Source organism: Felis catus, chromosome C1 (genome assembly GCF_018350175.1).
Source record: "Felis catus isolate Fca126 chromosome C1, F.catus_Fca126_mat1.0, whole genome shotgun sequence".
Classification (NCBI taxonomy): Eukaryota; Metazoa; Chordata; class Mammalia; order Carnivora; family Felidae; genus Felis; species Felis catus.
In genome coordinates, this window is record NC_058375.1 from 114763127 (window position 1) to 114776311 (window position 13185).

Here is a 13185-nt window from a genome sequence, read left to right on the forward strand (position 1 = left end):
GTGACTCATTCAGTTAAGCATCTGCCTCTTGATACCAACTCAGGTCATGATCTCATGGTCCGTGGGATCGAGGTCCATGTTGGTCGCTTTGCTGACAATGCTGAGCCTGCTTGGGATTCTCTCTCTCCCTTTCTCTCTACCCCTCCACCCTCATGCTGTCTCTCTTTCTTTCTTAGGATCAATAAATAAACATTAAAAAAAGAATTTGAAAAAGAATAAAGTATGCATAAGAAATATTATTTTTATAACAAATTATTTTTATAAAACTGTCAATTAGTATTTTAAGGTAGATAGAATATCAGTGATTAACCTTTAAACATGTCTAATGAGGTTATGGGATTTTGTAGAGATGGATAGTGGGAGGTTTGACATACCTTATCATATTTTATCAGGTTTTTATTTAATACAGAATGAATGCAAATTCTTAACACACACCAGCATCTAAACTGGAAGGTGTTAGTTATAATTGTGAGGGTTTGCAAGTTGTAGGAATTGGAAATCAGAATAATAATCTGTTGAAATACTAGACAAATACATGAATAATTGCATCTTAAGAGATCAGTTATCTTATATATGCATATTGTCAGCTTCGTTCCATTAAATTTCAGGGGAAAATATACACACACTTCTGTAAAACTTTGATTTTCCTTTTTTTTTTCTTTATTTTTTTCTCTCTCCTTAGGAAAAAGTTCTCTCTCTCTTTCTTTCTTTCTTTCTTTCTTCTCCCTTAGGAAAAAATTCTCTTTCTTTCTGTCTGTCTTTCTTTCTTTCTTCCTAATTTATTTTTGAGAAAGAGGGGGGTGGCGCAGAAAGAGAGGTAAGCTCTAGGCTCCTACCTGTCAACACAAAGCCCTCCATGGGACTCAAACCCATAAGCCTCGAGATCATGACCTGAACAGAAGTCGGATACTTAACCAACGAAGCCACACAGGCACTCCAGAGAAAAATTCTAAATGGTGGGCTGAGGCATTTAATATCAGAGACTCCATATTTTATTTTATTTTGAGGAGATGATGAAGAGAAAAACTCAAGAACACATAGAACTGCAGAGCAAGTTCTAAATTGTAATAAAGGAAATAAGAACATTAAAAATAGTATACCCTACAAACATGTATTTGAATCAAATAGGAAAACAGATTATGCATATAAATATTTCACTGATTGCAATGGACTCCATCAGCTAAATATTTTATTCTGGCTTTTTAAACCCTGTTCTTTCCTTTATGTTTATGTAGTTTTGTTACAGAGAAAATGTTATTAGAAAAAATTTGTCACTTTCCAAACTAGGTTACAAAATCTACTGCCACTTTCACTTATGCACCACGATTGTATCTGATACACCATTTATATCATTACATACAGAAATATTTCATATTTCATCAGAAATTACACACATCTTGGTTATGAAAGGTTTAAATTTTGATCAAAATCTTAGAGGTTAATTTTTCTTTATCTTATCCATCCCACTGTCCTCCCCTATTTTTGCTTATGGCAAAAAGCTTTGCTACTAAAAACCCATCAAATGATGGCAGGGACATAGAATGGGAAATCTATGTTTATTGTAACCATAGTTTATTTCCACTATTTATTGGAAAACATTGTTGGTAAACTTTCCATCTCAGATTGTCTATATAACATCTTCTGTTAAGGACCTATGCTGTATTGAAAAAAAAAATCTGAAGTTAAATTAAAAGGTATGGCTTGAGGCAGACTTTATGATTTATTACCTGCTAAACTTTGATCAGATACATAAATTCATTAATCTTAGTCATAAATGAAAATGTAACAAAAACATTAGTAGCATATATTCTACAGAGCTATTACGAGGCTGTAAATGATACGAAATCTATCAAAACGTGTTGTAAGCTGCAAATTATTTCAAAATGTGGATATAATTATTAGTGTAACATTGAAGAAGTCTATCATAAACCTTAGTTGCCCATCTGTTCACACTCATCTGCACTTCAATTAAAAAATTAGTATTTATGGGGCGCCTGGGTGGCGCAGTCGGTTAAGTGTCCGACTTCAGCCAGGTCACGATCTCGCGGTCCGTGAGTTCGAGCCCCGCGTCAGGCTCTGGGCTGATGGCTCAGAGCCTGGAGCCTGTTTCCGATTCTGTGTCTCCCTCTCTCTCTGCCCCTCCCCCTTTCATGCTCTATCTCTCTCTGTCCCAAAAATAAATAAACGTTGAAAAAAAAATTAGTATTTATAAAACACGTATTAGATTTGAAGTGAGTTATAGTCTCTTCAGTAAGTGACACGAGAGACCGTTTTATCCAGTTGTTTAAAATCTAGTTCTCGGTAGTTTGATGGTGACCCTGGAGAAGGGTAAACTGGTGAGAGGAAGACCTTCTTGTAGATGCATGACATAAATAAAAGTATAAGTGAGCACATGTTTATGTGAGTAAGACAGTTGTGAGCATAATAATAGCTTCAAAACATTTCTTTCTGATCAGTGTGAACTCAGTATCCTGCAACCACCCCACTTCTTCATGTTCTCCAGGTCTTCAAAACTCTTGGTGTGTATGAGCAGTCGGTCGGATCAGCACTAACTTGATAGAAGCATTCTGATTCTGTTCCTCCTTTTTTCCAAAATCTTCTGATTCAAGAAGATTTTGAAATTGTAAATAATTCCAACATTTCTTAGGACCTTGAAAATGTCCTTTCTGTTTATCTAAATAGCAATAGAAATGGGCTCTATAAAAATATAATCGTGTGAGCATCATCTGAATGAATTAAGTGTTTGGGGTTGCCGTTTCAAACTCTTCTGACTCAACAGGTCAGGATGTCAGAAAGACTAATCAAATCAGGAGGTCAGTATGCTGGTCAACAAACTTGTCCCAGAACAGTGGTGTTGAACAGTGTGTTATCAGCCTTTGCAAGAGCTTATATGCTTCCTGCACAAAAGCAATCCATCCATTTGTAATGAATGGAGAGGAGAAAACAATAAACATGCAAATGTACTTCCACTCTTTACAAATAGATTTGTATACTTCTTCAGTAGAAGAATAGAGGAAATAGGAACAGAGAGACCAAAGTGAAATTTAATATTCTCTAGGATGAGAAAAGAAAACATGAAAACCTATATATTATAGTCTGAAAGTACTGCCTGAAGATATAGACTCTCGGGATAACAAATTTCTGCGAAGTTATAATCGGTTATTAATCATATGCTCCATATCATACATTTCAGACAATAAAACTATGCTCATTCATGAAAGCTTAAAACAATACGAAAAACAGAATAAGAATGTTTAATATTTTTACCCTGTAATATGTATCTAAATTTAATAGAATTTTTTTAATACATGAGGAGGCAAATTCAATAAACAAAATACTTTTAAAATGGAAAATATACCTCCTTGATAAAGTCATGAAACTTATGGACTGTCACTGACCATCGAAAAGCAATAATTTTGACATGCTATTATCCACTATTTGAAACAAACATTAAAAAAAAATAGATGTCTGCAATTGAGGAGTGATTCAGAAAAATGGCAGACTAAAAACTCAGCTTTTGTTTCCCTACAGAAATATGAAAGGAACAACCAGAAGCTGTCCTAACCAAAAGAGGTCTGGAAAACATCCAGAACTTTCCAGCAACCAAGCAAATGCCCAATCAAGGGAAAGCAGTTTTCAAAACAGAATGTTTTCTGGCATTTTTACCCACTGTCACCCTACTTCCTTCCATTGCAGTGACAATGTTGGTCTTTAGCAGCAGTAGCTGGGTCTCAATGCCCACCTTGAGCTGGAGAGCAGAACAGATCTTATTAGAAAATTATCGTGAGTGTTTGTTCTAACTGGAGTGCATGATACCTAAAGGACTGAAGTAAGGTAATAATCTCTATTTTGCATAACTCAAAAAGCATTAAGGAAGAGTGGTGGGCACTGCTCATAAAAAAGATAAGGTGATATCACAAGGTAAATTAGGAAATACCTAGAGAAAAATAAAAAAAAAAAGCACAACATACAAAAAGTTATGGCATACTGTAAAGGCGGTGCTGGGAGGGAAAGTTAAAGCTAGAAAAACATAATGTTAAAAAAGAAGAACGATGTCAAGTCAATCTAAATTTACATCTTAAAGAGCTAGGAAAAGAATAGCAAACAAACATAAACCTAGCAAAAAGAAGGAAATAATCAGGAATGGAGCAGAGTTCAATAAAATAAAATAGAAAAACAGCAAAATAAATCAATAAACCCAAAAGTTGGCTCTTGGAAAAATTCCAGAACATAAACAAACTATTAGTTTGTCAAGAAAAAAAAAAAGAAATGAAAATATACTCTGAATTCTACAAAAATAAAATGATTAGAAAATAATATGAAAATATGTTTATATATTAAATATATAAAATAATACTGTTATTATTATGTTACAAAATAATACACCAATAAAATGAGTGACCTAGATGAAATGTACAAATTCCTAGAAACACACAACCTACCAGGACTAAATCACGACTGATAGAAAATCTGAATAGACCTGTAAGTAGGAAGTTGATTGAATTAACAATTAAATACTGTCCACCAAAGAAAGCCCTGGGGCAGATACTTCACTAGTAAAGTTACCAAGTGTTTAAAAAGACCTAAGGCCAATGTTTTTCATACTGTCCTCAAAAATTGAAGATGAAGGGGCCTCTGGGTGACTCAGTTGAGTGTCCCATTCTTGGTTTTGGCTCAGGTCATGTTCTCGTGGCTTCATGGGTTTGAGCCCTGTGTCGGACTCCGCGCTGGCAGCAGGGAGTCTGCTTGGGATTATCTCTCTCTCCCCCTCTCTGCCTCTCCCCTAATTGCTCATTGTCTGTCTCTCAAAATAAATAAACTTAAAAAAAGTTGAAGATGAAGAAATACCCCTGTACTCATTCATTGAAGTCAACACTACCCTCATACCAAAGCTAGACAAAGATGCTAAAGGAAAATGATAGACCAATACCGCTTATGACTATTGATTCATCAAAAAAACCTAGCGAACCCGGGCGCCTGGGCAGCTTGGTCAGTTGAGCGTCGACCTCAGCTCAGGTCATTATCTTGTGGTTCATGAGTTCCAGCCCCACAATGTGCTGTGCTGACAGCTCAGAGCCTGGAGTCTGCTTCGGATTCTATATCTCCCTCTCTCTCTACCCCTTGCTATCTCTCTCTCTCTCTCTCTCTCTCTCAAAAAAAATAAAATAAAATAAATAAACATTAATTTTTTTTTAAAAACTAGCGAACCAAATTTAAAGCTTAGTAAAAGAATTATAAATCCTCAGCAAGTGGAATTTATTCCCTTATTCCAAAGAAGTTTCAACGTATAGAAATTAATTGTTGTAATACATTACATTAGTAGAATGAAAAAATGTTCATCTTAACAAAAAGAAGAAAAACATTTAACAAAATTCAAAACCCTTTCATGATTAAAAAACAGTCAGTAAACTATAAATATAAGGAAAGTTCAGGGTGCCTGGGTGGCTCAGTCGGTTAAGCATCTGACTTCAGCTCAGGTCATGATCCCACAGTTCATGAGTTTGAGCCCCAAGTTGGGCTCTGTGCTGACAGCTCAGATCCTGGAGCCTGCTTGGGATTCTGTCTCCCTCTTTCTCTGCCCCTCTGCCACTCATTCTCTTTCTCTATCTCTCTCCCTCTCTCTCTCTCAAAAATAAATAAGCGTTAAAATTTTTTTTAATTTTTTTTCAACGTTTATTTTATTTTTGGGACAGAGAGAGACAGAGCATGAATGGGGGAGGGGCAGAGAGAGAGGGAGACACAGAATCAGAAACAGGCTCCAGGCTCTGAGCCATCAGCCCAGAGCCCGACGCGGGGCTCGAACTCACGGACCGCGAGATCGTGACCTGGCTGAAGTCGGACACTTAACCGACTGCGCCACCCAGGCGCCCCAAAAATTTTTTAAATAAAAAAAAATGAAAGTTCCCCAGCTGGATAAAGTCCTCATATAAAAATCCCACAGCTAACATCATACTCGGTGATGAAAGACAAAAGGTTTTCCTCTAAGATCAGGAATGAGAAAACAAGGACTGCTTTTCTCAGTTGTATTTCATAACACACTAAAAGGGTTAGCTAGAGCAATTAGGCAAGAAAAAGAAAAAAAAGTCACCCAAATGAGAAAGGAAGAAATAAAATGATTCCTGTTCACAGATGACACGATCTTGTATGTAGAAAATTCTAAAAAGTACACACCAAAATAAACAACCAAAATAATCTACTAGAACTAATAAATATAATTCAGCAAATTTGCAAGATACAAAATCAACACACAAAAATTAATTGGGTTTCTATCCACTTACAATAAGCAAACCAAAAAGGAAGTTAAGAAAACAATTCATTTACAATAGAATAGAAAGTGAAATATGTAGAAATAAACTTAACCAAGCAAATGACAAACTTAACACATTGAAAACCCAAAATCCTGTTGAAAGAAATTAAAGAAGATATAAATAAATGGTCAGACATCCCACATTCATGGATTGGAAAACAATATTGCTGAGATGGCAACACTACTCAAAACTTTCTATACATTCAGTGCAATTCCTATCAAAATCCCAAAGGCATCTGTAGCAGATACTTGGCGGGGGTGGGGTGCAGTCAAAATTTTTATACTTGGTATATTTATTTAACTAGTGTGATAATAGAAAAATATTTATGTGAAGCATAAATAATAGGGTCATTTTAATAATTTACTTTTTATTTCGTAAAATATGTATCCTTTTTTGGAAGCTATTGTTTACAACCAAGCAACCTGAAAGTAATTTCACAAGACTTTTGTCTAAGCAGCAGAACTACATGTGTAGGTTACTTAGTTCAATAGTCCTTCTCAGGGGGCTATATAAGGGGACCCTTCTCCATTTAAGAGTTATCTTAAATTCTGCTACTTTAGCTTTTTCCTTGATTTCCTCCCTACTGTCTAACTCTTCCTCTTAAATGCAAACATTTAGTTTGATATCTCTAATCTAAGGTTGTAGGCCTTGGAAACTTGTCTCAGTATTATTTTTTGCTTGCCCTGCTCCTAGATTTATTTTTCAATACTTTTCTCTAAAACATTGTCAACATCGCACCTTTCCCCTAGTCCATTTGTATCTAACAACCAGTCACTTTTTCTAATCAAGCCCTATGGAGTAAGTGATTAATCACAAACCAGTTATTCTCAACTGAATCCGACTCATGGACCTGTCCCATCTGATTTGAGCATTTGGGTTTGCAAAAGAATTTTGCACCTAAATGAATTACCAACGTAAACTCAGGGAAGTTCACGTTAAATATATATTTCCAGCTTCTCTTGAAAAAGAGAAAGTCTGGTAACAGAAGACCTTTGTGATAATGACTGGCTGGAGCTGAGTGGGGGGTGCTCCCTTACACCTGGAACACGTATCCTGCAGCTCATTTGATTCCATGACATTTACCTTACTTCAACCAACCTGCTAAAATTGATTGGATTATCTGCCTCTGTGAGCATTTGGGTTTGGCACACTTGCTTGCCAACTGTGTCTGAAGGGCCTTTCAGGCTGCATTCTGAGAATTGCTGACACTCTTTGGGCATCACTAGAACACTCATGGTTTCCTCAAAGAGAAAAAGCCCTCATTTCAAGTTGTCAACAGTGTCATTATTTTACATCCCACTGCATTTATTTTTATGGTGTTTATGCTATTGCTCCTGTAAGTATATATGGCATTTTCTCATGTTTTCTGAGAGTTGCATAAACTTTGGTCTGGGTAAAATGCTATGCAATCAGTTCCAATAAGATGTATTTTTTTCAAATTTATTTCTTGAATGGACTTATTGTCTTGGATTTAGCAATTTCATCTCTTTGTCTTTTGGTAAGAAATTCCTTTTGTTGTGCTGCTATTACTGTGCAGTTGGAAACATTCCACCTCATACCTTGTTGTCTGTGCTTCATGCCCTAAGAAGAAATGAGTGAGTTTGACTCTCTGGAAGTATTTGGTTTCATAACCACATCTTATGTGGTTTCAAGTTCCATTTCTCAGCTCTAATTCAATGTAAAGTTTTGAGTTAGAGAGAAAAAAGAGATGTGATTGTTAAACTAAACATGTCTTTAAAACATAGCACGTTGGGAAAGCTTCACTGACACTTTAGCTTCTCTTTCTATTGTTTGACTAGTTACCGTTGTTCCTTCTGTTATTTTCATGTCTTCTCAGAGATGTCAAGTTGATGGTTCTTGAATCTCCTTAATTGAAGATACTGAATGTTATCCCTGGGCATTTGGAGAGAGAAAGAGAAAATATTGTCACTACCTCTCGGTGAACAAATAACAACAGATGTCATTAGATTATTTGTGAATAAACTGAATTAACACTGCAATGCTGTTATTAAAAGATATTATGATTGTGTATCACATTGTCTTCAGAATATAATTCATTTCCAATGCCTGAGATTAGCCAAACTTTGAAAAGAGTCCCAATCTAGATTTGAGGTTGGATATTAAGTGGGATTGCAAGTACCTGGTTAAATACAAATAGATGTCTTTAAAAAATTATTTGTCTGATTTTCAGGGGTTCTCTTTCCAGTGGGAATTAGAATTTTATAAGTATCTGCCTTCCAGTGCTTGTGAGACATGAAGGTTATTTTACATCCAGGTTCTGTTTTAAATCCTGAGAGTATGCAACTCATTTCAACAACTGAGGATGTGTCTTATTTCAGCAATATATACCTAGATTTGATTAGGTGTATCCAAATCATGAAAAGTAATAAGATCGCTAAAGTGTGTGTGTGTGTGTGTGTGTGTGTGTGTGTGTGTACCTGTATAAAGCAAACTCAGTGAAGTTTAAACTCTCATAGCACAATGTATTAGTCATCTATCACTATTCATGTGATTGCCCAAAATGCAGAGGCATCAAACAACAACATTTATTATTTCACAGTTTCTGTACATCAGGTGTACAGAAGGTTTGTTTGGGCTGTGACTCTCTGCTTCAGGATCCCTCCTAGGCTGTGATCAAGATGCCAGTAGGGACTGTGGTCTCATAGTAAGGCTTGACTGGGAAAGGATTTGCTTTCCAGATTATTCACGTGATTATCCGCAAGATGTAGTTTCTTCGGAGCTGTTGAACTGAGGATTTTATTTCTTTGGCTGCCAAACGTCAGCTGCCTTCAAATGTTTGCCACATGAACCTGTCTACACCGCAGCCGGCTTCATTAGAATTGGCAAGCTAGAAGCTCAAAGAAGGAGCAAGAGACAAAATTCACAGTCTTTTTTCCAATTTAAAAGTGACATGGGATGCCTGGGTGGCTCAGGCGGTGAAGTGTCTGACTTTGCCTCAGGTCATGATCTCGTCGTTCGTGAGTTTGAGACCTGCATCAGGCTCTGCCCTGACATCACTGAGCCTGCCTGGGATACTCTCTCTCCCTTTCTCTCTGCCCTTACCCCACTCATGTGTGCTCTCTCTCTTTATCTCAAAATAAACATAAAAAAATATGTATATATATATATATATATATATATATATATATATATATATAATGGTTGCTATGTGCAAAGCACTATTTAAACATTTAACAAACGAATATGCATCTGTTAGTTTACTAATTGTCTTTTGTGTATTTCATTATTTGGTTAGATAGATATTGACTAATCCTATGGGATGGTCGCAGCCAATTTTTAATGTTAAAATGGAATTTGTACTCTAACAACAATACAATGCCTAAACTCAACGAATACACCCTCAGCATGAGAAAGAGTTATTTTCTATATAATTTATCCCCCCACCTTCCTTAGGGAGGGGCTTGTACCACAGAGGTAGTTGAAACAAACCACCAAGCATACAAATGAAAATAAATCATACACCCTTAAGGAATTTGGATTCAGAAAAACCTAGATCTTAATCGAATCCTCTTACTTTCTATTCCTACTTGGGGCTATTTTTTTACTCCGCTGTGATACTAATATTTCTCACTCGGAAATGAATCCAACAATGCCTACTTTGTAGGGTTATGAGTATTTAATGACACCGAGCATGTAAAGTAACTTGCACAGCGTGGGGCACAGACCACACGTTCAGGAGGAACGTATCCTCATTTTTTTCTCCCTGTGCCCTTCTGTCCAGCGCATCGGTATCAGCCTCCTAGCCGACTTTGCTGAGAATTGTGCAGCTGAGGCAGAAACTGGAAAGACTCAGTGGTGTCCGTAGGTGGAGGCCTCATAGATCTTGCTGGGTGGTGAGGGCATGGTAGAGATCATACTATTAGCATGTCAGATTTGGATGCAGGGTGCCTTGGCTTCCACAGAAGTGTGAACCCAAGTGCTCTTGGCTCCTTTGGAGAGAGAGTTGAGGGTGGGTGGAAGCAGTGAGGCTTTCTATGGTCATTTGTTAAAATGACTTTTTAACGATGGTGCAAACTGTTTTCACATCTTAGGTACACAGCAGAAATGGAAACATAAAGAAACCACATTCTTGAGCTCTTGGCACAAGACCAATGAAAGAACTAGAACTAGTTTTTAAAAATGAGAGAAAAGATGTAAAATTAACATTTAAATGTGCTCGCTGATTTTTCATTTGCATACAATTAGTTAGCTAAAGAACAAAGGTTTCCAAAGGTCAGAAGATACCTTTTTACACATGCAAAATTCCATTTTTTCTAATAATTGCAATTTTAAAAAGTCCCAAATTAGTGATGAATATACAATTGGCTTAATGTATGCTAAAATGAGATTTGGACACTTGTGCAAAGTTTGGAGAAGAAAAAAAAAATCTTTTCCCTTATTTTAAAGGGTTATGTTGGACTATCTATTCATATCTCACAAATTAAAAAATGCTTAAATTATGCAGATTTTGGGGTACCTGGGTGGCTCAGTCGGTTAAGCGTCTAACTCTTGATTTCAGCCCAGGTCATGATCTCAGGGTTTGTGAGTTCAAGCCCCATGTCAGCGCACAGCCTGCTTGGGATTCTCTCTCTCCCTCTCTCTTTGCCCCTGTCCTGCTCTCTCTATATATATACTAAAATAAAAAAGTAAACATTTTTTTAAAATTATGTAGATGGGGCTCCTGGGTGACTCAGTCGGTTGGGCGTCCGACTTTGGCTCAGGTCATGATCTTGCAGTTTGTGAGTTCGAGCCCAGCGTCGGGCTCTGTGCTGGCAGCTTGGAGCCTGGAGCTTGCTTCAGATTCTGTGTCTCCTCCTCTCTGTCCCTCCCCCATTCATGCTTCTGTGTGTGTGTCTCTCCATCTCTCAAAAATAAACATTAAAAAAAAATAAAAACAATTATGTAGATTTTGCTCAAGTCTGGCTCTATTTTTACCACATCAAGGGAAGAACACTGATTTCACCTGCCTTCATGAACCATTTGACATTGGATTCAAGTTTCACGTGGCATCTTATCAGTATGTCATCTGTCACCTCAATCATGCAGTCTCAGTTTGAGAAACCAAATGATGCTAACCTCATCTTCTCTCCCCTTTGTTTATTCTCATCAGTGGTTGACATTAACTTATGAGTTTCTTCTTTTGCTATTTTAGTACTTCTGAGATATTAATTCATTTGGAAAGGGAGTGAATTGGTATGGACGTGGTGGTATCTTTTTCCTTCTGTGGTTTTGCTTGGTGACCACAATTCATATGCACAATCCATATGAAGAAATGCCTAGGTAGGATTATGGAAGTAAATTCTTCCCTCTCACCAAAAACCAAGCCTTCCTGCCCATCCCAAAGTCAGAAGAGTAGCAATTCTCTTCCCGTGGCTACTTATAACTGACATTTAGTAATGGATAATTGGGGAGAAGGGGGTAATCAACACAGAAGCCAGTGATTTGCCTCTTTGATCTTCTTTTTCTGCTCCTGTGAAATGGTAATATTCATGTCTACTGTAAGACATTTTGGTGAGTATTGATATGTGGCCTTGAATGCCAGAGGCACAGTACATGGGTTGACAGTGCAAATGTGTTTTCTTTAATTCTCTCTCCATGATATGTAAGAAACACTGACGTTCACACACAGAGAGGAGTTCGGGCTGGGGAAAAGGACACAAGCATTAGTCTAACCTGGATGGAAATTGCTAGGACAATTATAAGGCAGAAAGGAGTAAAGTTATACACACTTCCTTTTCAGAATCAGAGATACAGTTAATACGTTAAAAGCATAAAATGTTAGCTGGCATTTAAGTTTATGTTTTTTGATGGTTGACCCTTGCTTTTTCAGCAGTTTAGAGGAGACTTATGCTAAATAAACCACATACCTTTTTAACCATTCTCAAGACATGAAATCAATATTTTTCACTAATCCAAGGAAGCATATATTTGAAAGCCAGTGAATTAAGGAGTATTGCTGGTTTCTAAAATATTCAGATGCTGGAAGCTATTCTGGATAACTTCTCTTTCATAGGATCAGACAGATTCTTTGCTCTGGCAAATTTCTTCCTTCTGGCCCCTACCTTGGGGGACAAGTTTGAGAGATATGGTAAATAATCAACTGAGCCATATCATTTAGGGGAAACAATGAGGCTTTGACTAAAGTAAAGAGGACAATGTATGCCTGGGTTCGCCTGACTGAAGTTATTTAAAGAGTTTGAGAACATTTTCAACCATAACAAAAATATTTCACTAAGAGCTCAGTCTTTTACTGTGGCTATTTAAAGACTTGTTCATGGTACATAGCAGGGTCTCTCAGTAAACACTAACTGTTCTGAGTCACTGGAGTCACAGTCAGAGAAGGGGGAGCAGCAGGAAGAATTGGTGGAGATCCAGCAAGCTATCTACACAAACTTCCTTAGACACTTGTAGGCCTTTCTGTCTGGAAAGCCAGCAATGGAGAATCTCCTTCTTTAGGAAAACCGTTGTCCCCTTTGAAGGCATATCTAGTTAGGTTATGTCAACCCGGGCTAATTTCCTTTTCTTGATGTCTGCTGTGTCATTGAACATAACCTCCTCATGGGAATGACTATCAATTGTATTTTTTAATAATTTTTAAAAATGTTTATTTATTTTTGAGGAAGAAAGAAACAGAGTGCCAATGGGGGAGAGGCAGAGAGGGAGACACAGAATCTGAAGCAGATTCCAGGCTCCGAGCTGTCAGCACAGAGCTTGACGTGGGGCTCCAACCCATGAACCTTGCGTGAGATCACGGCCTGAGCCAAAGTTGGATGCTTAATGGACTGAACCACCCAGGCGCCGCTGATTATCATTAGTATTGACAAACTAGGGATTATGCAGGGTGTGTATCCCACAGGGTAGGAATCTTAGACGCTAT